The sequence below is a fragment of the Panthera pardus genome, unplaced genomic scaffold (assembly GCF_024362965.1).
Source record: "Panthera pardus isolate Hobbes unplaced genomic scaffold, ASM2436296v1 HiC_scaffold_11, whole genome shotgun sequence".
Taxonomy (NCBI): Eukaryota; Metazoa; Chordata; class Mammalia; order Carnivora; family Felidae; genus Panthera; species Panthera pardus.
The window spans coordinates 59,867,233-59,893,151 of record NW_026526666.1 but is presented as its reverse complement, the minus strand read 5'-3'; the positions used below and the strand labels follow the sequence as shown (position 1 = coordinate 59,893,151).

The following is a 25,919-nucleotide window of genomic DNA, read 5'->3' as shown; positions in this document are numbered from 1 at the left end:
GAATTGGGAAAAAGTTTCAGAACCTCTCGTTTAAGCAACAGGGATGTTGATACGGATTGCATGCTTGTGTCCCCCCCCCCCACCAAAATTCCAATGATGAAATTCCCAATATGATGGCATTAGGAGTTGGGGTCTTTGGGCGGTAAATAGGTCATTCATGAGGGTGGAGCCCTTGTGAATGGGATTAGTGCACTTCTAAGAGGAGCCATGATAGCTGGCATCTTCTCTCTGCTTTCTCTGCCATGTGAGGACACAAGGAGACGGCCACTTACAAACCAGGAAAAGGGCTCTCGCCAGACACTGGATCTGCTGGCCCTTTGATTTTGGGCTTCCAGTCTCTAGAACTTTGAGGAATAAATGTTGTTTAAGCCTCCCAGGCTCTGGTATTTTTGTCCTAGCAGCTCGAGCTAACTAAACCGGATGTGAAGTCCTAGCTTCTGGGGCTGGCTTTCCTCCCCTCGATACTGTAGTGTATACAGTGTCACCGCCTAAGAGGCTCTTGCCCAGAATCATCTGAAGAGAATCCATAATTCCTTTGCTTTTGAATATTCTTCTTGTATACTTGTCTTAGTAGATTTCACTTAGGACATTTCATTTTTCTCCTAGTTGATACGCAGGCTGGCCACAGAACAGACTTTGACTGCCTAGATGTCAACGTGAACATGCAAAGAAGATAAGGGACACTTCCCAGGGTAAACATCCCCAAATCTCAGGTGAGTACCACAGCATGAGATGCCAGATGGTCCTTGTGATGGTTTCCTGGGGACAGAGATGGAGTTTGGGAGCAAAGCCTAGGCAGGATCATGAAAAGTTGAAGTGAGGAAAGGGCTTTAACATAAGGTGCACTCCCTTGTAGTTGGCGTGAGGCACCAGGATTTAGCTTCCACAGTGTTACAGATAAACTGCCCAAGCATCCATGGACCAGGCTGGATTGGGTCCCTACTGTCTCTTGGATGCTACAAGATCACAGCTAGTAAAAGGTGTTGGTCAATACTGTCGATAACACGGCACCACAATTCCATCCTTACCTTATTTTCTGCTTATTAGAGGAATGTGTTCTTATGTGTACAACTAGAGAAGCCCTTCGTATTTTGACCCCTGGTCAAATATTTCAAATACGGCAAATATTTGAAAATATGATATTTAATGTCACAGCAACACTAGAAATAACATGGCATTACTGCCATTTTTTAATGTTTATCTATTTATTTTTCAGAGAGAGGGAGAGCACAAGTGGGGTAGTGGCAGAGAGAAAGAGAGAGAGTAAGACACAGAATCCGAATCAGGCTGCAGGCTCTGAGCTGTCAGCACAGAGCCTGATGCAGGGCTCGAACCCACAAACTATGAGATCATGACCTGAGCCGAAGCTGGATGCTTAACTGACTGAGCCACCTAGGCGCCCCTACTGTTTCCATTTTTAAAGCAAGTTTCAGAGTGATAGACACATGCCTAAAGCCACACATCTAGTAGGCAGTAGGGCCAGGACATAAACTCATTGCCATATTATTGAACTTTTAAAATCAGTTAAATTTTCCAGTTTTGAAAGCCAGTTACAGTTGAGACTTGTGTGCTCTAGCCCAGTTGAAGAAAATGTTGTTGCCCCCTTAGTTTGTGTATGTAAACCTCCTTTGGGATATCCTCTGGTCTCTAGCCCACTGTTTCCCCTCTGTACTTGACACAATTCTAGGACATGGCTTGCACATACTCTTTGGCTGTTCCCTTCTGAAATACTTGGGATAATTCTACCCAACCTGAGCCAGTCCTGGTCGAAAGCTATTCTTTGTAGTACACTTTAAAAAAAATAATTTGTTTGCTTGCTTGCTTATTTATTTATCCATCCATCCATCCATCCATCCATCCATTTTGACAGGGGTGGAGAGGGGCAGAGAGAGTGGGAGAGAGAATCCCAAGCAGGCCTGACAATATCAGTGTGGAGCCCAATGTGGGGCTTGAACTCACAAACTGTGAGATAATGACCGGAGCTGAAACCAAGAGTTGGATGCATTATTAACCGACTGAGCCAACCAGGAGCCCCACAAAAATAATTTTTATATTTACAAAAGGCCATTATGAATGTTATGCATATTCATAATATCTAAGAAGAACAAAATATAAGGAGAGAAATAACATCTCTCATCCCATTATACAGAGAAATTCACTATTTTAATGCATTGAGTTTTGCCTTTTTTAGGTGTTTATGACATGTTTGCAACAAAATTGGAATCATATTGTACCTAAAATTCTGAAGCCTACCTTCATGTCCATATGCCATTAAAAACATTAAAATTCTTTAGACTAGAAATAGATTTTACTTAATGATCACATTCATTGAATGTGAAAAACTTCAGGGAAACATTTTCTTCCTTTTTGGAAATTTAGATTTACCCTTTTCCAAAATCACAAGTAATGTGAAAGCAAACGTATCTGTTGACAAATCTTTGTAATCTCTATTTTTAGGATAGAGTACTAGAAGAGGAATTCCGGGTTTCAAAAGTTATGCGATTATTTCGGGCTCTTCCAGGTCATTTAAAGTAATTAAATTCTCACCAGCAGAGTTGCACCCCACACTGGAAGATCACCTTTCCTGGAAAAGTTCCCCTCAAAGTGCTAGTGAAGAGCGGTCTTTTCAAGTGTTAGTGAAGAGAAGTCTTTTAGATGATCTCGCATTTATTTGAATAGGAACTGAGGAGGAACATGTCAAGACAGGACTATGTGCTGATCTAAGTGGTTTCATTTTCATCCTGGGCTAAGAGCTAAGCGACATTCCTCAATCCTTTTACTATTACATTGGGGCAGCATATGATATATTCTGGCCAGCAGAACGTGGGTGGAAGGGATATAGGCCACTTCCAAAAAATAACCCCTCAAAATTTCCCATGCATGATCTTCCTCTCTCTTGTCCTCTCCTGCAAAGACCTTAGAGGCCACATGTTGAAGATGACGGTGGCATAGACAAGACAGAAAATCATTTGTGTCCCTGAATGACTGTGTTAAGTACAATACACACTGTATTGAATCTTAGGTTGGGAAGGGTTACTGGTTAAGGCAGCTAGCATTACTTACCCTAACTAATACAGAGTGTCTGATTTACTCAAAGGTTCCTAAACCAAAAGCCTCAGCTGGTTCTTGGTGTATCCCACCATCAATCTGCTTTTGACCAGCATGACTATGCACAAAGGCGTAAGTCATCTGCAGTCCCCGGCATCCAATCTAGCGTTCGGCACAGAGCGCGGCTTACCTGGGTGTGGATTCATGCGTGTTTATGAAGTGGATGAAACTAGACAAGAGCTCTGTGATTCCAACTGGCTGAACCTCAAGCAAGGTCCGCATTGCCATCTGAGGTAGATCAACCACTGGCCTCTACCCTGTGCTGCATGTCAGGGCTTCACCTCTAGAACAAGGGCATTTCAGCTACACAGGGCAGCTGCACACTGTCTCCCCATGAGAGAAGCCCAGCGCTGAGGACCGCCCTTCAGAACAGAGGCTGTTGTGCAGAGGAAAGTGGTGCTTCCGGCATGGTTGTTTCTCCTCTACTGACGCTAATTACAGTTTGCTAAATGTAAACCAGGGAGACATCTCGCCCACCCAAAAGAGTTCCAGAAATGAGCCTGTTGCCTTCATAGTAACTTGGGAGCAGAAAACTGTTCCTCCTCCTAAATCTTTTATACTTTTTTCTCTCACAGTATGAGGGAGTGTGGTAAACACAGGTGTGTTCATAGGAGAGGTGGGAAGCGACTGCAAATCTCCCCAACCTCAGGGCCCTTCCTTTGGGTTGCTTGCTCGGAGACAAAGCTGGAGCATGGAGTGGAGGCATGGAGAAGACACCGCCTGGCTGGCGGGGCTTAATTACATGTGTGTGCAGTGCTCTGGGGGCAGTCAGAGGATGCAATTACACAACTAATTATATTGAAACAACAAACTCGAGCTTCATGAAGGGCTTCCGCTCATGGGACCACCATGTTGTCATTTCCCTACACAATCTTTCCCTTCCTCTCTGTTGGCATCCCTTGTGGAATTTTCTTCTGTGAGCCTCCTTCTCCTCCTTTCAGGACATCATCAAGAGTCGCCACCTCATGGCAGCCTCCCCTGGGGTCTTACTTCCCCTTCCCCAGATGACTGAATCCCTCTTCCCTCTGCGTTACCACACACATAGCATGGGGCTTCTATGGCCCTACTTTCTGGGTCTGGGCCTCAGTTGTTAAATCTGGAAAGCCTCCACGGTCTTTTCAAGCTTCAGAACGAGTTTTGTCTAAATTCTTAGGAATAACCAAATGGTCTAAACATATTATAGTATCGTGGGAGGATTGTGGCTTTGGCACCAGAAGAAGAGTTTGAACATGACTCACTTGCTTCTAGCTGAATGACCTGGGAAGGATGATTTAGCAGTGTCTTTGGACCTCAGTTCCCACATCTGTAAAATGGCAGGAGTGCTGATATTACTTCACAAGGCTGAAGAGTTAACTAAATTAGGCTGTGCCTGTGAAAGCATATTATAAGTAAGTAATGAAATACAATGTTTGTAACAGTTCCATTAATAAAAAGCTGAGTGAACCCCTCCCTATCCTAAGGGAAGCGTTACCACTGCTGGATTAAACATCTTAAAACTTACATCTCAGGTTCTCCGAACCACGCCCAACAATCTTCACTGCCTCTCTAACTGTAGGGAAATAAAGGGCTTTCTTTAAAAATCCCCCTGAACCTTAATACTAACGATAATGACAACTTGGGCAACACTTTGTTGGTTACTTACCCTGTGTTAAGCACTTGCCAGGCATTTACCCCAGAAATGAAATGAAAGAATTAGGCTTACGGTCAAGTCCCAGATTTGCAAATGAGTTTTCAAGTGAGCTTGAGAAATTTGCTTCACTTTTTGAATTTGAGCTTCCCTATCTATAAATCAGCTGCAATAGTCCCTACTATAAAAATGAGCTGTGAAAATTAAAATGTGGCAACCCCTTTAAAGCATGCAGACACAATACCTGACACAGAGGAGCCACTCAAGAAAAATTATTCCCTTTTTCCTACTTTTCTTTCCCTTTGGACACCAAGATTCTAGAATTCTACAATATAACACATTCATACAAATAGGATGTGTGGGAGATGATGTGTGTCCTCTAGGGGAGTGATGTCACAGGAAGATCTTACCAGAATCTCCATTCCAGTATTACCACTGGGCCCCTGTGTGAGCCTTTCGCCCACTGTGCTCATCACCACAATATTTTACAGTGAGAGTTTAATTTTTTTTTAATAAAAGGAAAGATTATTCTCAATGATGCATGTGATAAATATGCCGGCTTTAAACCTTTTAGAAATATTAAAGGTTTTACAGCTCAATGTTTGACAGACTTGATTAATCCCTTCCACACAGAAGTATTCAGGAGGAGAGCTACAGTTGGGTTTTAAAGCTCCAAGAGTGTTCTTTGATAAAGGTAAAGAAAAGGTAAAGAGCTTTTAAAACGAGAGAGAGATTCTCATGCCATGCAGGAGAGACAAAGGATATGAAGACCCAGAAGGCTGCACAGTGTCGGGGGGAAGCTGAAAGCTGGGGCTGGGGGCCAGGCACGGAGAAGAGTGCTTTAAAATCTCTCTCCTTAGACGAGTTTTCACATGAAAGGCACACATCCAGCCTGACCACAGGACATTAGTATCAGAGTTTTCTTCTCTGCTGGGTTCCACACTGGATGATGTGGGAGGGGGTGAGGGGCAGGGCAGACCAAGGGCAACACAAACTTCAGAAAGCAATCAAGTGGAATGTACCATCACCTCTTCATGAGTCTTGCACTATTCAGCAGCCTCCCGCTTGCTCTTTCAGGCACTGGGGTCATTTCCTGCAATGACCTCCCCATTCCCCAACTGGATTTTGAGCTTCTCTAAAAAACAGCAAATACGTGTGTGTGTGTGTGTGTGTGTGTGTGTGTGTGTGTGTGTGTGTGTGTGTGAACTTTCCCCTCAGCACCCACCCTAGCTTCTGGATATAATAGGCATCTAAGAAATGCCTAGTTGGTGTTTAACAAATTCTTGGCGAAATGGTCTAATGACATAAGTGGTGTAAAAAGCCCTAGTTAAGGACACTGCTTTAACAATTATTAGCAGACTTCATTTCCTTCTTATTCTTGTTCTACAGAAGAAAACTGAGTTTAGGGACGAAACCACTGAGACTTCCAAATATCGCCTCATTCCACAAACGCTTATTGAGTGCTATTTCCATGCTAGGTAGGTTGGCTCAGCCACATTGCCTGGCAAAGAAAACCTGGCATCATTTTAAGGCGCTTTGTTAAAGTAGGTCTCATTTCTGGGGGCGGGGGGCCTGCCATGATTGAAGCCTATATGGGAAAACGTGCAGGACAAAGGAAGGTACACTAAACCCAGCATTTCGGTTCATGGGGGAATGTTTAAAAAAGCACTGAGAATGATTGGTAATAGACTCTTAAGCTGAACGTTGAAGGATAATGCCAAGGGAGACCAGGCATGCATACTCCCCCCATATCATGCATACAGTTGTGATCTGTGGCCTTCCATTTAAACTCCGTAAGGAACAGCTTGCTCTGCTAATCAGACTCCCACACAAAATCTCGAAGTGCCCACCCACTCTGCTCAGAGGTTTGCTTTGACACCCAGGTCAGTGTCCAACCCCAACCCCTACTCTATTTTTATGGAAGCATTTTCCCAACATGAAACACCAACATATTTGCCACAAGATATTATGGGGGCAAAAGTGTAATTCAATTATGTGATTTAATCAATTCAAATGGCTAATGTGCGAGGATCTCAGGATGCCATCCAGCTTTCAACTAGGGCGAATAATTGTTCCATAATTTCTTAATTCTCCCACAAGACAGTTTAAATTAAAGGATGTCAATTTGCAAAGCCAGACTGCATTGTATTCTTAAATTGGGCCTGAAATAGCCACAAGATGAAGAGTAATAAGGCAGAGAGAACAGAGCCCAGAGTGCCTGGTGCTGTGCAAAATTGTTTAATACGGTCAGACCCTTTAATCTTCATATCTATTGATGCAGAAAGCTGCATATTTCTGTCACTTATGATAAGAAACATTACTTTTTAAATTCCTTGGTGAGGTCTGCAGATCTTAGGCAGCCAAGATAGCAGGAATCTCTATTTCTGTGTCTGTGAACATTTCTTTTTTCCCTTAAATTGGTTTTATTCTAATCCATTTAGTCTCCAGTCTAAGTTAGAGACAAGTAACCCTGAATGGAACCACACAGGAGGAGAACAAAGGCATGTGCCTTTCGGTTCTGATTCTACCGGCAACTAGCTCCTCGAACAAGTCCGTGATTAAGCGAAAAATGAATGTAACGGCATTAACTATAGGCAGGCAGTTAGTTCCAAAAAGGGAGAGGATTGGAACAGCATTTAAGAGAGACAGACACATGCTCAAAGGCAGAAGATGTGGCATGAGGAGGTGATGATGTGAACTATTTCCATTAAAGAATCCAGCATTTTACTCACACGTGTCCTGGAAAGTGGTTTGGTCAGCTGAGTGGGGGTGACGCTGGGGAAAAGGAGGACCCAAGGTCTGGACCGAAGAGACTGGATGATGTTTTGCCAAGATTTCCGGGGCCACAAGTCAGGAATCGTCATCGAGAAAAGCCAAGGACGTAGCTGCAATGAAAGAAGTCTCTGTCATTTTGAAAGCAAACCAATGAAGGAGAAAGGGGGATAAAGTACAAGGTTAGTCACCGCAGTGGAGTTGGGAGTGAGCAACTCAGGGAGAAGCCACCCAGTACATGGAAGTGGGCCTGGGGCACAGACACCTGAGGAATGGAGCCACAGACAAAAGGAACTTTCAGTATCTCTGTTCCTAGTGCTGTACTAGACTATTTAGAGGGTACAAAGAATAAAACATTCATCAATCTGTGCTTTAAAAATTTGGGCTAGGTTATACACACAGAGGTTAAAATTCAAAAAGGACAAGCTGTATAAATCTACCTATAGGACAAATACCTAGAATGGAATTATCAAGTAAAGAAAACATAATTTAAATTTTGATAGATACTGTCAAATTACCATCCATGAAGGCTGTACAATTGTACAGTCTCGTTAGCAATATATCAAAAACCACCTCTCCCTCGCTTCCACCAATAGAGCCTATCTTGGTTCTTCATTTAGAGAGACATGAGAGGGGCACGTGGGTGGCTCAGTCAGTTAAGCATCCAACTCTTGATTTCAGCCCAGGTCATGATCTCACCGTTTGTGAGATTGAGCCCCACGTTGGGCTCTGTGCTGACAGTGCAGAGCCTGCTTAGGATTCTCCATTTCCCTTTCTCTCTGCCTCTCTCTCTCAAAAATAAATAAATAAACATAGAAAGAAAGAAAGAAAGAAAGAAAGAAAGAAAGAAAGAAAGAAAGAAAGAAAGAAAGAAAGAAAAGAAGGGAGAAAGAAAGGAAGAGAGAGAGACAGAAAGAGACAGGAGTTAGGCGAGCCTGGGTGGCTCTGTCAATGGGGCATCTGACTCTTGATTCTGGCTCAGGTCATGATCCCCAGGCTGTGAGGATCGAGCTCCACTAAGCATGTAGCCTGCTGGAGATTCTCTCTCTCTCTCTCTCTCTCTCTCTCTCTCTCCTTTCTTTCCTCTCGCCTGCTCATGCTCTCACATTCTTTCTCTAAAAAAAATAAATAAAAATAAAATAAAAAAATAAAGACACATGACATATAAGGAATAATAATGGCAATAATGCTAATACTAATGATCAGAGCATTTTAAGTACATTTTTTAGTCTTTATATGTATTAATCCCTTTATTCCTAGCAGCAACCCACTGATATAGGTAGTATTATTATCGTCACTAGACACAGAAGGAAACTACAATCTTGTTTATGACCATAATTATGCAGGGCAGAGCTGTGGTTCTAGTCCTGGCACCTAGTGGTCTTCAAAGCCCAAACTCTTAACCACTAGCTCTTATTCCAGAGGTGGGATGTTATCTATGGTACATGTTATAACAGGTACACACAAAAAGGAAATCTGAGGGGGGTGTGTGTACGTGCATGGTGAATCAGAGACACCAGTTCTTTCCATCTTAATGAAAGTAGACACAGGCTATAAATGGGAAAGTGTAGGGCTATAGTGCTCTAAATGCAGAACTTCTACCCCTTTCACTAGAAAGACATTATCCTGTAAATAGTCATGATGTGTTAATCAAAGCTACATCATCAGGGAAATACAAATCAAAACCACAATGAGATACCACCTCACACTTGTCAGAAGGGCTAAAATTAGCAACTCAGGAAACAACAGATGCTGGTGAGGATGTGGAGAAACGGAAACCCTCTTGCACTGTTGGTGGGAATGCAAACCGGGGCAGCCGTTCTGGAAAACAGTGTGGAGGGTCCTCAAAAAATTAAAAATAGAACTACACTACAACCCAGCCATTGCACTACTAGGAATTTACCCAAAGGATACAAAAATGCTGATTCAAAGGGGCACATGCATCCTGTTGTTTATAGCAGCGCTATCAACAATAGCCAAATTATGGAAAGAGCCCAGATGTCCCTCAACTGACGAATGGATTAAAAAGATGTGTGTATATATATGTGTGTATATATATATATATATATGTGTGTATATATATATATATATATATACACACACACACACACATATATATATACACACACACACACACACACACACACACAATGACATGCTACTCTGCAATGAAAAGGAATGAAATCTTGCCATTTGCAACAACATGGATGGAACTGGAGGGTATTATGTTAAGCAAAACAAGCCCAGTCAGAGAAAGACAGATATCACGTGGTTTCACTCATATGTGTAATTTGAGAAACTTAACAGATGATCATACAGGAAGGGAAGGAAAAATAAGATATAAGCAGAGAGGGAAGTAAACCATAAGAGACTCTAAAATACAGAGAACACACTGAGGGTTGATGGGGATGAGGGAGTGGGGTGGGGAAAATGGGTGATGGGCATTAAGGAGGGCACTTGTTGGGATGAGCACTGAGTGTTATAACTAAGTGATAAATCACTGGATTCTACTCCTGAAGCCAAGACTACACTGTATGATAACTAATTTGAGAATAAAAAAATAATAAATATATTTAAGAAAAAAATAGTCAGAGCTACATTGGGGTATCTGCGTGGCTCAGTCAGTTAAGTATCCAACTCTTGATTTCAGCTCAGGTCATTATCCCAAGGTCATGAGATCAAGCCCCATCTTGGGCTCCACACTGAACGTGGAGCTTGCTTGAGATTCTCTCTCTCTCTCTCTCTCTCTCTCTCTCTCTCTCCCTCTGCCTCTCTCCTGGACTCACTCTCTAAACAACAACAACAACAAATATAAAAAATTAAATTAAATTAAAAAAGAAAGAAAGGTCAGAGCTACAAAATTTAAAGGGTAGTGTGGTCTAATAAGTATGGTACTTTAAGAAATACAAACCTGGGTTCAAGTCCAAGTTACACCTTTGGTTAGCTGGATGACCTTAATCAAGTTATGTAATTTTCTTAATCTCATTTCCTTCAAATGGAAAAAGCAAAACAAAACAAAACAAAAACTGAGCACATGACCCCAGGAAATGTTTTACAATAACTAAGTAATGCAAAGAACAATGCCTAAACACTCAATAAATATCATCAGCTGTAAATAATTCCTATCTATCTGTGAAATCTTCCTGCTTCTCTTTGCAGACCTTCTGCTTTCATCAAATTAGTTTACCTTTTTCAAGTATGATGGAATTCTCCTTTCAATTTCTGCCTTTCATTTCTGCCTTTCATTCTCTCTTGCATTTCTGCCTTTCATTCTCTCTTGCGGAAATATTTTTTTGTCCCCAAGTCCTATCTATAGGAATTCTACCATTAAGCCAGCCAGATCTACATCAAGTCCCACCAAGTCCACAAATTGTTTTTTTGTTTTTTGTTCAGTTTATTTTTATTTGAGAGAGAGATAGAGAGCAAGTGGGGGAGGAACAAAGAGAGAGGGAGACAGAACCCCAAGAACGCTCGCACGATCAGAACAGAGCCTGATACAGGGCTTGAACTCGCAAACTGTGAGATCATGACCTAAGCCAAAATCAGAAGCCAGACTCTTAACTTAATGAGCCACCCAGGCGCCCCTCCACAGTGTTTCTTGAATGATGCCTTCTGCAGTAAACTACCCCTGAGTGGTTTGAATTCCTAAGTACTACTAAATTCCTAAGTACTTCCTAAATATTATTGGGCTCTACTTCTTTTAAGACATAATCATCATAATACTAACAATTAACAAATGCCTTATCATACACCATGCACTGTTTTAAGCATTTCATAATACTTTATATCTCACATAAGTCTCTTCACTTGTGATAGTTACCATTATCATCTGCACTTAGAGTCCTGAATGTCAGTCATTATTAGAATGTCTTGTGTGCACAGCTGGACTGAACTCACTGAAGAGCAAAGAGGCCACAAGCGTAGTATTTGAACTTGTAGGCTTTGGAGTGAAAACACCTGGGTTACTGGTCCTGATCCTATCTGCTGTGTGATATGGTTCCCAATTCTCTCCAATTTTAATTTGTAAAAGGAAATGCTGATAATACCAACTTCAAAGAGTTACTAGAAGGTTTGAGTTTGCATATATAAGAATGTGAAACAATATGTGGAAAATGGTGGATATGTATATGCCAGCTTATATTATTATTATTATTATCATTTTAAATAGCATATAGTAGGTTCCAAGAAAAGGCTTGCTTCTCCACTTTGCATTCGCTATTCCCTCTGCCTATACTGCCTTTTCCCATCCTCACTCATTATTCCACTGCCAACTTGAAGAACTCAATGCCTAGTTCTGTAGGAACTAGCACTGGCATCTCTTGTTACGCAAAGCCTTCCTTGGCGGCTCCCTTCCCCGGGAAAGTTCTCTCTTTCACACCCTCTATTACCTTATGCCCAATTCACTTGTACCCCTCATCTCCCTGTGAGGTGATTCCTGCTCAGAACTAAGAGCTCTACAAAGAGGGGGACTCTGTCTTAATTATTTTTAACCCCTCATACTTAGCACACTATTTGCATAAATGGGGCGCTCTCTTAGTGTCCACTGAGTGATCAAAAAGATGAATGAAAAATACCTGAATAAGAAACGTTAACAACTCTTAACTCACTCCTGTATAATTCACTGAGAAGTCATTCAATCTTCCAATCAAAGCATCGAAAAGAAACCCTATTAAAACTAAATGTTTTATAAAAATAGATGAGAGGGTTCTGTAAGGGATTCACTGCATTCCTATCAGTCACATATTCACTCCCCGTGCTGCCAGGCTATTGATATTTTAGTGATAGACATTGCAAAATGATAGATTTACCAGCAATTCATAAACCCAAGACATTAACAGACATGCTGTTAGGCAGCTCAGATATAAACAGAATATTATGGAAAGAAAATAATAATTACCTCATAAGAAGAGGGGCAAGTAAACATTCTATTAAAGGGGAAAAAATCCCAACTGAATATAATCTCCTTCCATTGCATTATGAGCATTAAAATTAATGGCGTTCGTTTTTCTGTGGTTTGGATAGTCATTGTATTTAAAAAGCTGAAGTTAACTTCACAGAGGAAAAAAAAATAAATTAAATGTGCTGGTGTCTCAGGAAACTTCATTTTCTGAGTGAATAGCCAAGTTGATGCACATCACCAGAATGACTGACAATCAGTTTTCCATACTGGTGTGTTCTAAATGGGAAAGGAAACCAACTCTTAATTTAAATTATATTGCAAATCACTTCTTGCCTGCTGAATGGCATTCAGCTGCAGTAGGTGGCTTTCACATAGGGCCCCAAATACAACATTGGCTGATTAATGCTAATTTGAAATGTTTTCTTTGGTGGGGGGAGGGGGGGAATGGGCACTCATTCTCCGTGCATATGAGGCTGAGGAAATTCTGTGGTGGGTGACTGACTCAAAGGCCAACAGCATATTTGCCATCAGATAAAAATGCACATTCACAAACATACCAAGACAAGTCAATTATTCTCTGATTCACTATTCCCTGGGTCCCTTTGTGTAAAGAAAACTATTTATACTCCCCATCAGATGGATACACAGAATCATAGTAAACAAGCCCCTGATTCCACTATTCTGTATTATATTTCCCAGGGCACCTTCCATTGTGGAAGCCATTAGTTTTGGTCTTTTTGTTCTCGATTTATCAAAACAGACATTTTGCTAGTGAGCTCAGTTTTACTCCCAGATGCAAAACAGCAGACACAATTTTTGGCCAACTGAAAAAAAAAAAAAACCAAAAAACAAAAAAACAAAACATGCTTTGTAATCTTTTGGTGAGGATGACTGGGAGTTTGTGCTTCCCTACCTTAATGACTGATATGTACATAAATACTAAAAGCAAAGCTCAAAAGCTTATGATTCTTTTCCCCATTCCCAGCTTACAAGTTCAAAGAGACAAACCAACCCATCCTTGTCTTTTGAATTGCTCCCAATACAATGCACTCAAGTCTGATAATTCAAAATAAGGAAATTGATTGGAACCAACATCTGAAAAAACAACAAATTAACACAAGCCGCCATCATATTTCACTTGTCAAATCAGCAAGTGTTATTCGGTGTGTACAAGTGTTCTGGGGACAGATTCTCCTACAGGGGGATAACCATGGTCCTGGGCGCCCATCACACACAACATGCTCCCTGCACATTGTCACTGATGATAAAGGAGTTTGTGGTATAGAGATGGGAGTTTTTGCTCAGAGGGTCTAGCAAGGGATCCTAGCTCTAGCACCTGTAACTGTGTTATCCTGGGTACATTCCCTTTCTTTTTTGAGCCTGGAGTTTTCTACCTGCAGCATTATCTTGAGGATTTGAGGGAAACTAACTTGCAGTATAGTTACTGCCTATCATAAAGTAGGCACTCCATAAATGAGGGCTATTATTATAAGCACATGAGATATCAGTATCAGTATATCCAATGCACTAATGTATATATGCATCAATAGCCAGTGTACCATAAGACTATGTTTTCTGTTGTGTGTTAGTCAATGTATTTCCATGACTGAAAGCTAATTTCCATGTTGGTCTTTAACCGTTAAAATTACTAAATGTGGTGCTCTCAAGTGACAGAATCTTTTCTATACTTGATTCTGATTTGTAAAATTTGATGTCTATAGGACTAAAATATGATTTTTATGAACAGGACAACAGTGTAACAAGCCTGGGAATATCTCATTAAATCTGACCATAGCAAAGTCTTGGTGGCCATCAAGAGACTAGCCCACTGATCACATGATGCACTCTGCACATAGAATGAAGGAGTGGTTCTCAAACTGCATATTAGAGTCACATGGGGAAAATTTTACTACTTACTGAAGTTCAGGCACAACCTGCCCCAGCGAATCACAGTCTCTGGGGGTGGAGCCTGCACACTGCAAAACTTTTACAAGCTTTCCAGCTTGCCTGGGTTGAAAAATGACTGGACTAAAGAAATACTCTGATTGGTTGATAGTCTTTAAGAGGGGCGATCTTTCTTTTCCTAAGAAGGCTGAAAAGTGTAGGAGCAAAAACAGAAAGAACAGAACACAAGAAAGAAGAGAGGGAGAGAAGAAAGAGGGGGACAGTCCCTTGATGGAGGGCAGAGGGGTAGGTGGTAATTACCTAGAGGGGTGGTGCTGCCCTGAGGATTTTAGAGACGGAAGCCACAGCAGGTCTGCAGTCTAGGAGACAGCATCGATGGAAACACACCATCTCTCCAGCTTTTGCAAGGGTAATACCCCTCCTGGAGGAAGGGAGGCGCAGGAAGTAGGGCGTGAATGTGGAGGAGGTGTGTGGATAAATTGAGGAAAGTCAGTCACTTCTGCTGCTAGGTGCACAGCCCTAGCTCTTCACCTCTGACTGTCCAACCTCAATCATACCCCCATCCCTTTCCATGTTCGGTTCCTTCCATCTAAACTGCTCCTTTCTCCTTCTCTGCCATGCAAAGGCCATCAGTTATCACCTCCTATGTCAAGTCTTTCCTGATTTCCTCTGGCACAATTAACCACTTGTCTATTCAGTCAATGAGCATTTTTCTCAGAATCTTTTGTGTATTCCCCTCAGTCACAATGCATCACATTATGTTGGTCTGTGGTTGATGAATATGCCCTTGCACCTGCATGCTCAATTCTGGGTATTTTCTGTGTTTCATCTTTGGTTTCTGCAATAGTGCCCGGCACACAGTATGAATTATTTTTTTAAAGGAGCCTGCAGCACATAGTAGACACATATTGCTATGGTCTGCACAACATCCTTGTTATAGCTGGCCCATCCTGTGGGATTCTGGAGGAACCGTCAATCACAGTGACTCATCTGCCCACTGGCCTTAGGGGTCAGCAGGAAACCCAGGCAGGATTAAGAGTCCTTCCACAAGAACTGATATATGGAGACTAAAGAAGAGCCTCTGTTCCAAGACCTGTGAAGACTTCACCTGAGACCACCAAAATCATCTTGTTAGCCATAAGAATAGAGAGCCTTTGGCAGGAATAAATATTGCTAAATTATGACACATTTAGAAACAGAAAGAAGTAGAATCCACAGATGGAGAGAGAGGATGGACCCTGACGAAGTCATGGAGCACCTGGGTATGACCACACCTGATATAGGACCATTACTTCCAGACTTCCCAGTTGCATGGGCCAATAACTGCGTAATTTTTCTTGTGTTCACATTGGATTTCTGTCACTTGCAATGGAAGTTATTTGCACCAACTCAGTCATATCACAATAATGACACTAATGACAAAGCCCCCAGTCATAAAAAATTACATTTGATTCTTCTGTTTATGAAATCAGTAGAAAATAAATTCATTTTAAAATAAAGGTTTTCAGGACACCTGCGTGGCTCAGTTGGTTCAGTGTCTGACTTTGGCTCAGGAAATGATCTTATAGTTCCTGGGTTCAAGCCCACGTCAGGATTTGTGCTGACAACTTAGAGCCTGGAGCCTGCTTCGGATTCTGTATCTCCCTCTCTCTCTTTGCCCCTCTCTCACGTATGCTCACTCTCTCAAAAATAAATAAACTTAAAAAAAATAAAAAAATAAAACAAGGTTTTCAAACTGTTCTATGGGGTGCAAGGTATCTGTGGAGGACTCTCAGGGAACAAATTACGGATAAATTGAGAAAGTCAAGTGCCAGGGGCTTGGCCCACTCCTTTCTGAAGTAACTCTTTATTCTGTTTTATATATTGGGAATCCACCTTTCTACTTGAAAAAAAGCTCCCACTGCTCAAAATAAAACAAAACGTGTGAAAATTAATGCATTAAAATGTATCCCCAAAAACATATTTTATGCATTAAAATGTATCCCCAAAAACATATTTTAAATGTTTCCATGCATAACACGTTAGCCCTCAACTACCTGAAAACTTTGATTGCATGGGGTGACTCATTGTGTAAGCGATCTGGGGAACTGAAGTTTTGCTGTAATTGAACAGACAGCCGAAAACACTGGCCCAAGATGGAAAACAACCACCACCATTTGAAAACCAACAGGACATTTTGTCTCCAAACCCTCACCAGCAGGAAACAATCCGAAACGTCTTTTCAGTGTGTTGCAAGAAATCCCTACATGGATAAAAATAGAAAGTTAAGGGAAACTTAACCAGACAGAAACTTTTAAAAAAGGTTATGAAGAAAAATTTCCAGAGAGTAGCTTTTCAAACTTAGTCCCTAAGTCATGCTTGTCTCCTCTGCCTTCCTCATTTCCGATGTTTAGTCCTGCTCCACTGGAGCCATTTTCTAATAATCCTCAAACTCATTTCCTCCTCTCTACCTTCACTGCCTCTGAGTCAAGGCTTTTCTTTTAGAAACCCACCTGCACTGGCACCCCCTCCCTCCAGCCCTCTCATGGCCGCCATGTTGAACTCCCTCAGAACATGACCACAGACCTGGCTTCTCTACTGCAAACCTGCCAGAGGCTGAGGTTCCGTCCTCCTACCATGGCCTTGCTCGCACACACCTCCTCTCCCACCTCTTCGTGTTACAAATGCCACAATCCCACAATCCACACCTGCAGGGGTTTCTGGTTCGGGACTCAGTGCCTTTGCCAAGTATGTGCAGCTGGGACTCAGAATCACTATTCTACATCGGTCCTTCTCAATTTTTAAAATTTGTGTGTGTGTGTGTGTGTGTGTGTGTGTGTGTTTCAAATGTTACCTGTGCCTCTTGTTAACATGCAGGTTCTGAATTGGTAGATCTGGGGTGAGGCCTGAGGGGCTTCATTCCTAACAACAAGCCCCCAGATAATGCTCATGCTGCTGGCAAAGGGACCGTGCTTTGAGTAAGTAACAAGATCTTCCATCATTTAGAGCAGAAACCTTGTCTAAATAACCTACCCACACCCTCACCTGCTTGCCTTCAACAGTTAGGTCCATCTGAAAGCCTCTGGTGCAATCAGATGATGCTGATGGTGTTGAGCATGATGATTGTAGTCAAGACTGAGTGCCCACAACGAACCTAGCAGTATTCCAAGTGCTTCTGCTTTGGAACTCCATTTTTCAAGGATGCCTGGGTGGCTCAGTCAGTTCAGTGTCCAACTTCAGCTCAGGTCATGATTTCAGGGTTCATGAGCATCTGGCTCCACACTGACAGTGTGGATTCTCTGCTTGGGATTCTCTCTCCCTCTCTCTTTGTCTCTTCCACATTCTCTCTCTCTCTCTCTCTCTCTTTTTAATTTTTAAGTGTTTATTTATTTTTGATAGAGAGAACACAAGCGAGGGAGGAGAAGAGAGAGAGGGAGACCCAGAACCTGAAGCAGGCTCCAGGCTCTGAGCTGTCAGCACAGAACCTGACATGGGGCTCAAACCCACAGACCCTGAGATCATGACCTGAGCTGAAGTCAGATGCTTAACCAACTGAGCCACCCAGGTGCCCCTCTCTTTCTCTTACTTAAAATAAATAAAGTTAAAAAAAAAGAATTCAATTTTTCAGTACAACTGTATGAAGTAGGTGACTGCAACTATTATCAGGGTCATTTTTAAGCTAGGAAACTCAAGCACACAGAGGCTGAGTAACTTACCCAGGGCCACACAGCTGGTAAATGGGGGAGACTGGCCTAAACTCGGGTCAGTTGTCTCCAGAGCCCACACTCTCTTACCTTTACTCTATGCTACTCTGGAAAATTCCCAGCCAACAGAGCCCTGCCTGTGCTTCCTCAGCTCTTTCTGCTTTCCTCTGTCCCAACACTCACAATAATGTATTGAGGTAGACTGTATACTTGTTACTTTGCACATCAGACCGTGAATTCTTCGAGACTGGGGTCCATTCTGCTTTAACTCCAAATCCCAGGCACCCCGGCAATTTCTGTCCCACAGCAGATGCTAAGGACATATTTCTCAACTACTGAATTGCATAAACATTCATAGAATTTCCAACTTTTGCATCCCTCTCTGACACAAGTTCCTTTGATTTTAGTGGATGTGAAACCTAGAGCATGCATCAGAATCACGTGGAGGGCTTGTTAAAACACTGATTTCTGCGGCCCACCCCCACAGCTGGCTTCAGTGAGTTTAGGGAAACCTTGCATTCTCAAAGGTTCCCACGCGATAATGATGCTGCTGGTCTGAGAATCACACTTTGAGAACTACTGCTTGGTTTACTCTTCATGGGTTCTCAGTTGTCTTTCACAAAGGATCCTGTCCTTTTAATTTTTTTTAAGGATTTCATTTTTAAGCAATCCCTACACTCATTATGGGGCTTGAACTCATGACCCCGAGATCAAAAGTCACGTACTCCACTGACAGAGCCAGCCAGGTGTCCTGTCTTTCACAAACGATCCTAAGGCAGTCTGCAGGATGTTGCATTTCAGGGGGAGGTGAGGAAAACTCTGGGGCCCGAGGGAATTCTCACCTCTCCTATTCAGGAGCATAAACAGAGAAGAAAATAAATATCCTACTAGTTTACGAATAACTCAGAGACTTGTTTCATTTTCTATTAAAAAAAAGTCAAGCAAATTAGCAAATGACATTTAAAGCAGAAGCCATAATCCAGTGCAGAATGTGGTTCTAGGTACTCCAGAGGCACTTTAAGTCAACCTCTGGTGTGCTGTGTGTATTTCACTTGGATTCTCTGTGCTAAGCACTCAGGATACAGTGACAGCCAGACAGGCCTTGGGAAATGCATAGTCTAGAAGGAAAGGCTGGCAAGAAATATGCAAACATAGAAAGAGAGGCAAAAATTACACACTGGGAAATGTTTTAGGTGGAAAATCAGCAGTCCAATGGTGGGGGCAGCAGTGCTCATTTAAGCTAGGGAAGTTGTGTAGGCCTCTTGAAGAAAGTGACATCTCCAACGGCGCCCACAAGAATGAAAAAAATGCCAGGCTGTGAATAGCCAGGAAAGAACATTCCAGACAGAGGAACTCACAACAGTAAGCACTCTGGTCTCACTCAGACGGAGCTTGGCAGGTTTTAGATGCCTAAAGAAGGCCAGTGCACTTGAAGCATAGGTGTGAGGTGGGCCTTGTCCTGCTGGGGAGATCTGGATTGTATTCTCAGTGCAGTGGGAAGAAACTAGAAGGGTTTCAGCAGAAGAGTGTCATATCTGATTTGCATTTGAAAAAGATCGCTCTGGCTGCCCTGTGGAGAAGGGTTTGTAAGGGGCAACAGCAAAAGAGAAGGGTTCAGTCAGGAGTTAATCTTACTATGCGACGTGGGACATGAAACACCTAACAGCTTGTGGGGGGTGGAAGCCGGGAGAGGTTTATCAGCTGTACCAATTAAAACTTTACAGCCTGTTCAAATAATCCACTTGCATCACACTGTTTAAAGACAACATCCACAAACCAGTCTGGGCTAATTGTAGCAAGTTGCTGCAATGCAGACCCTCTCGCTCACTGGAAAAGTCCATGGAAGACTTGCACTGAGAGCATCCTTACCAGAATGACTGTGTATAATCCCCCAGAAGGGAAGATTTAAAGAACACAGCAGCCCTCTGAGAGCTGAAAAAGTAGATCATGAAGGACGAGTTTTTCTGTCTTAAAAAATAAGGCCTTTTCAAATTATAATTAAAATTCCAGTCTATAGACGACTGTCAGTAACAATGGCCAATCCTTGGCCCATGTACCAAGCCCTGTTGTCCTAAACACTGACACATATTTACACCTTCAACCTACCCACGAGGCAGGCACTACGATTCCACCATCCTCCTTTGATAAGGAAGCTTGAGGCACAGAAAGGGTAAGCAATTTGCTCAAGGTTACACAGCTGATCAGTGTTGAAAAAGAGGCTCGAAATCAGGCAGTCTGCCTCTGGAGTTGTGGCCTTACCCATCATACTATTGCTTCTAAAAAATCAGCAAAACAAGAAAAAATAACTGTAGGCATTGAGAGGAAGACTCCACATTATAAATTTTGTTGTATTATCAACATAATTCCTGGGGACAGAGTAGTGTATCTCTGACAATGTGCTGATATTGGATACCGAGCTTTGCTGTCTGCTGCTAGGAGGTAAAGAAAAGAGACAAAATCAGAGACAGAAACTGAGTTCCGACATAATACCCTCCTACCAATGATATATGCAAACACAAAAATACATACTGCTGGGTTTTTTTATGTTTATTTTTTTTTTAATTTTTTTTAACATTTATTTATTTTTGAGACAGAGAAAGACAGAGCATGAGCAGGGGAGGGTCAGAGAGAGAGGGAGACACAGAATCCAAAACAGGCTCCAGGCTCTGAGCGGTCAGCCCAGAGCCCGACGTGGGGCTCGAACTCACAGACCGCGAGATCATGACCTGAGCCTAAGTCGGACGCCCAACCGACTGAGCCACCCAGGCGCCCCTGTTTATTTATTTTTGAGAGAGAGAACAAGCATGAGTGGGGGAGGGACAGAGAAAGAGAGAGGGACAGAGGATCCAAAGCAGGCTGGCGGTGCTTGAATTCACGAACTGTGAGATCACGACCTGAGCCGAAGTCGGATGTTCAACTGACTGAGCCACCCAGGTGCCCCTCTACTGCTGCTTTTAAAAGACTCTGCAGAACCTCAATAAAATTTTATATAACTTTAGATCCTGTGGAACAGTTGTTAAAACTCGGTTTTTTGTAAAATAAGGGAGAGGGCGTTTCCAAAGAAAGTGTGCAGATAGCTATATTAACTACTCACCCTAAAACATGGTGGTTGTATGAACCAACCGTGCCCCTGGCTGGTAGTAGGGAGAAGGCCTAATTCAAGGTAGCACTGGTGGGGGTACTGGTGACTCTGGTATTGCCAGAGTCAAGGACAGTGCCTGGCACAAAATACTTGTGATAAAATTGGCTGAGTGAAATGGGCAGATGACTTGAAGTCCCTGTTTTAGAGCTTACTAGCCATGTGACCTTAGTTGTATCACTTAACCCTTCAGGGCTTCAGTTTATCCTTGTGAAAGTTAAGAATACTATCTACCCTGTATCATTATCATGTATATGGGGAAAGGGGTGGGAAGGAAGTGAGGATCCTAGATCAGTGCTTAGCCCAGGATATAGACTCAGTAAGTGGTAACTGCTATTACTATTGTAATTACTTGCTTGTAGACTTGAAAACTAGCACTAAGACCAAACAAATTCGAAAAAAGAAAAGGTTTTAACACAAAAACATGATTGCAATCAGCCTTTTGAGAAGTATTTTACAGAAAATATATTCTTTTCCAGTCAACAACAACAAAAAAATAGAACCAAAATAACCTGATAAAAAGATTTGAGAGGGGTGCCTGGGTGGCTCAGTCGGTTAAGCCTCCGACTTCAGCTCAGGTCATGATCTCGTGGTCCATGAGTTCGAGCCCCGCGTCGGGCTCTGGGCTGATGGCTCAGAGCCTGGAGCCTGCTTCCGATTCTGTGTCTCCCTCTCTCTCTGCCCCTTCCCCGTTTATGGTCTGTCTCTCTCTGTCTCAAAAATAAAAATAAACGTCACAAAAATAAATAAATAAATAAATAAATAAATAAATAAATAAATAAATAAAAGATTTGAGAGATAGTTCAGTGTAGTGGTTAAAGGGACAGACTCTGGACCAAAACTCAGTTTCACTGCTTATTGGCTGTGTGTGTGAACTTGGGTGAGTTACTGAACACGTCTGGACCTCAGTCCTCTCATCTGTAAAATGAGAATGTTAATAGTAACCGGCGTCATGGAAATGTTTGAGTACTAGATGAGATAGTACATATAAAGCATTAGAAATGCTTAACAGGATGTGAGCACCCAACATGAATGTTAACTACTGTCATTATTATGTTGTTGTCACTGTGTGTGTGTGTTTAAGGCACAATCATAAAACTTGTAAAAAATATGCAGAATGCTGGGGTCATGGTTTGTGTCTGCATGTGGCTAACAAAGTAACCAACTTAAACTATTTCAAACTATATTACAAAGCTATCATAATCAAAACATTATAGTACTGGCATGAAAGCAGACACATCGGTCAATGGAACAGAATAGAGAGCACAGAAATAATATATATTATGTGGTCACACATATATGGTCAATTAATTTATGACAAAGGAGGTAAGAATACACAATGGGAAAAAAGATAGTTTCTTTAACAAATGGTTCTGGGAAAACTGGACAGCTACACACAAAAGAATGAAATTGGCCCTCTCCCTTATACCATATGCAAAAGCAAATTCAAAATAGATTCAAGACAAATGTAAGATCTGAAACCATACAAAATTCTAGAAGAAAACATAGGCAGTAAGCTCTTTGACATCAGTCTTATCAATCTTTTTTTTTGGGGGGGGGACCACTTTATTCAGGCCAAGGACAATAAAAGCTAAAATTAACATGAGACTATATTGAACTAAAAATCTCCTGCACAGTGAAAAAAACCATCAGCGAAATGTAAAGGCAACCTACTTAATGGGAGGAGATATTTGCAAAACATACATCTTATGGGGAACTGACATCCAAAATACGTTTGGTATCAAAGATTTCATATCAAAAAAACAACCTGATTTAAAATTGGACAGAGACCCCAAATAGGCATTTTTCCAGAGAAGACATCCAGATGGCCAACAGACACATGGAAAGATTCTCAACATCACTCATCATCAGGGAAATGCAAATCAAACCGTAATGAGATACTGCCTCACACTAGTCAGGTTGACTATCATCACAAAGACAAAAGATAACAAGTGTCGGCGAGGATGTGGAGAAAAGGTAGGGAATGTAAATTGGTGCAAACACTGTGGAAGACAATATGGAAGTTCGTAAAAAAATTAAAAAATAGAACTTCCATACAATCCAGCAATTCCATTTCTAGGTAATTATCTGAAGAAAATGGAAACACCCCTATGTTCATTGCAGCATTATTTATATTAATTAAAATAGAGAAGCAACCTAAGTCCATTGATAGACAAATGGATAAAGAAGATGTGTGTGTGTGTGTGTGTGAATATGACCCATAAACAATAATGAAATCTTGCCATTTGTGACAACATGGATGTATCTAGAAGGTATTGTGCTAAGTGAAGTATGTCAAACAGAGGAAGACAAATACCATACGATTTCTAAAGTATGGAATCTAAAAATGATAACGAAAAGGAAAATAAGAAACAGACTGGAAGATACAGAAAACAAACTGTTGGTTACCAGCGTGGTGGGGTGTTCTGGGGGGCAGGTGAAATAAGTGAAAGGGATTAAGGCACACAAACTTCTAGTTATAGAATATATGTCATGAGAATGTATACAATGGGGAATATAGTTAACGATATTGTAATAATTTTGTATGCTGACAGATGGTAACTAGACTTACTGCGATCATTTTGTAATGTACAACAATATTGAATAACTATGATGTATACCTGAAACTATCAAGATATTGTATGCCCATTATGCTTCAATTAAAAAAATAAATAAATAAAAGACAGACATTGCATCTCTCATTATATTATAGCATTGGGACAATTCAGAGATGCTGTCTGGCAGTCCTAATAGCCACAGGCTGGCTATTTAACGACTTACAAAAACAACAAGAAGGAGGAACCATTATTTGATGCCTAAAAGTTACAGAAAATGAAAGGGAAGGTTTGGGTGTGTAAAACAGTATTGTTCCATTCCTTAAAGCAATTAGTGTAATCGGGATAGATACAGCACAGAGAGCTGGCACATCCAGGAACTCCTTTTTTCTGTTCTATCAAAGGATAATATATATTTTCACCTTCAGAAAGGTTAGGTAATTATAAATGTATTCTCCTTACTCATAATATTTTAAGCAAGTAATTGTTGCCCATGGGAAAATGTTTAATTATTTCTGATGAACAGTTGTGGCACAGAAACAAGAGAACATGACAGGCAGAGTGTGGAAACCGCAGCCCAGTTCTTAATTGTGTGGGAATCTTGTCTTTTCATCGTGGAAAAAAAAATCCCATATTGATTTTTCTCTCAATTGATTTCGCAAAATTTTCAGTTTAGCAACACTGAGTTGCTCCAATTATAGCATCTTCTCTATTTCCCTAGGCTAGAGGCTGCCTCATGCCTCCATGATGGAAACCTGATACATTTTAGGACTGGACTGCCTAGCTAGTGCCCTTTCACATATAATACGGTCTCTCGCAACTGCACTCCTTACCTCCCCTAGGCCAGTGTTTTTGAAGGGACAGGGGAATGGTAGGAGAATGCAGCTACGGGATTGCACAAAGAGGTGCGAGGTGCCAGGAGGCATTTCTCACTCCTTGAGGTTGGGGAGTGGGTGGGGGGGAGGGGAACATGAGAGATGCTGAGGCTCCGAGCACCTTGGAGATGACAGTGCACCCTTCTGTGGGGTCTTCATGCTATGGAAGGACAGGAAATCAGAGACCCAGCTGGGGAAATGGCTGGCCAGAATCTACACAGCAAAAGCAAGTCTTAACCTGGGATCTTCTGGCTCCAAATTCAGCTTGTTTGGGAAGAAAAGGAGAAGTTGAACTGGAAAGAGCACGGGTTTCAATCCCAGCGGAGCTGACCTGACAATCTGAGAATAGCCCCCGCAGTAAGGAACGGGCTCCCGGGAAAGTGGTCGAAGAGAGGGGCTGGAGGGGTAACCGGCAGGGTCTACAGATAAGCCCCATTAGCCTCCCTTCTCTGCACCTGGCACCTACTGTCTTTCCACTCAGGGTGGCATGCAGCCGCTAAGAGCAAGCAGCTTTGGAATCAGACAAACCTGGTTTCAAGGCTGCCATTTTCCAACAATGCAATGAAGTAGGCCTCCCTATCCCCTTTTACATATTTAGGAAACAGGCTCTCAGACAGGTTAAGGATCTTTTCTAAGAGTTTGACTGGGACTTTGACCCATCTTATTTTATTAATTTTGCTTTTTTTTAATTTGAGAGAGAGAGAGAGAGAGAGAGAGAATCCTAAGCAGGCTCCATGCTCAGCAGGGAGGCCTGACGTGGGGCTCAATCCCATGACCTGGGAATCATGACCTGAGCTGAAATCAAGAGTCAGATGCTGAAACAACAGAGCCATCCATAACCCACTCATTTGCAAGCCTCCCACTACCAGTGGCTGGGATATTTCCGTAAAATATTTATTTACATTTACAGAGTGATTTTTAACTCTAAACGAGGTAGTTTTATAACTTAAATTTTAATTCACTGGTACGGTAGAAAGTGTTTATCGACATGTGTAGTGCTAGCCAACTTGTCTTAAATTTTTATTGAAAAAATTGTAGATTCACATGAAGTTGTAAGAAATAACAGTGAGGCCCATGTACATGACAGTCAACATTTTGTTGAAGGTTGTATAGCAAATATGTAAGACTTTGGACCAAGTGGGACTTCATAAAATGAAAATGTCGGGGTGCCTGGGTGGCTAAGTCAGTTGGGCATCAGACTCTTGGTGTCAGCCCAGGTCATGATTTAATGGGTCATGAGATTGAGCCCTGCATCTGGCTCTGCACTGACAGCACAGAGCCTGCTTGGGATTCTCTCTCTCCCCCTGCCCCTCCCCTGCTCTCACTCTCTCTCTCTCTCTCTCTAGCTCTCAAAA

At 41.9% G+C, this 25,919-nt stretch overlaps 1 protein-coding gene across 18 annotated transcripts in view; it reads right to left on the bottom strand.

Annotated features, from left to right (window-relative positions):
• Window positions 1-25,919, bottom strand: part of DAB1 (DAB adaptor protein 1) — a 1,127,727-nt gene that overhangs the window by 794,480 nt on the left and 307,328 nt on the right. For all 18 annotated transcript variants that reach the window (XM_053894818.1, XM_053894792.1, XM_053894788.1 and 15 more), the window contains one exon: window positions 7,468-7,620. The gene's annotated coding sequence lies outside the window, so the exon portion shown is untranslated. The remainder of the gene's footprint in view (window positions 1-7,467; window positions 7,621-25,919) is intronic.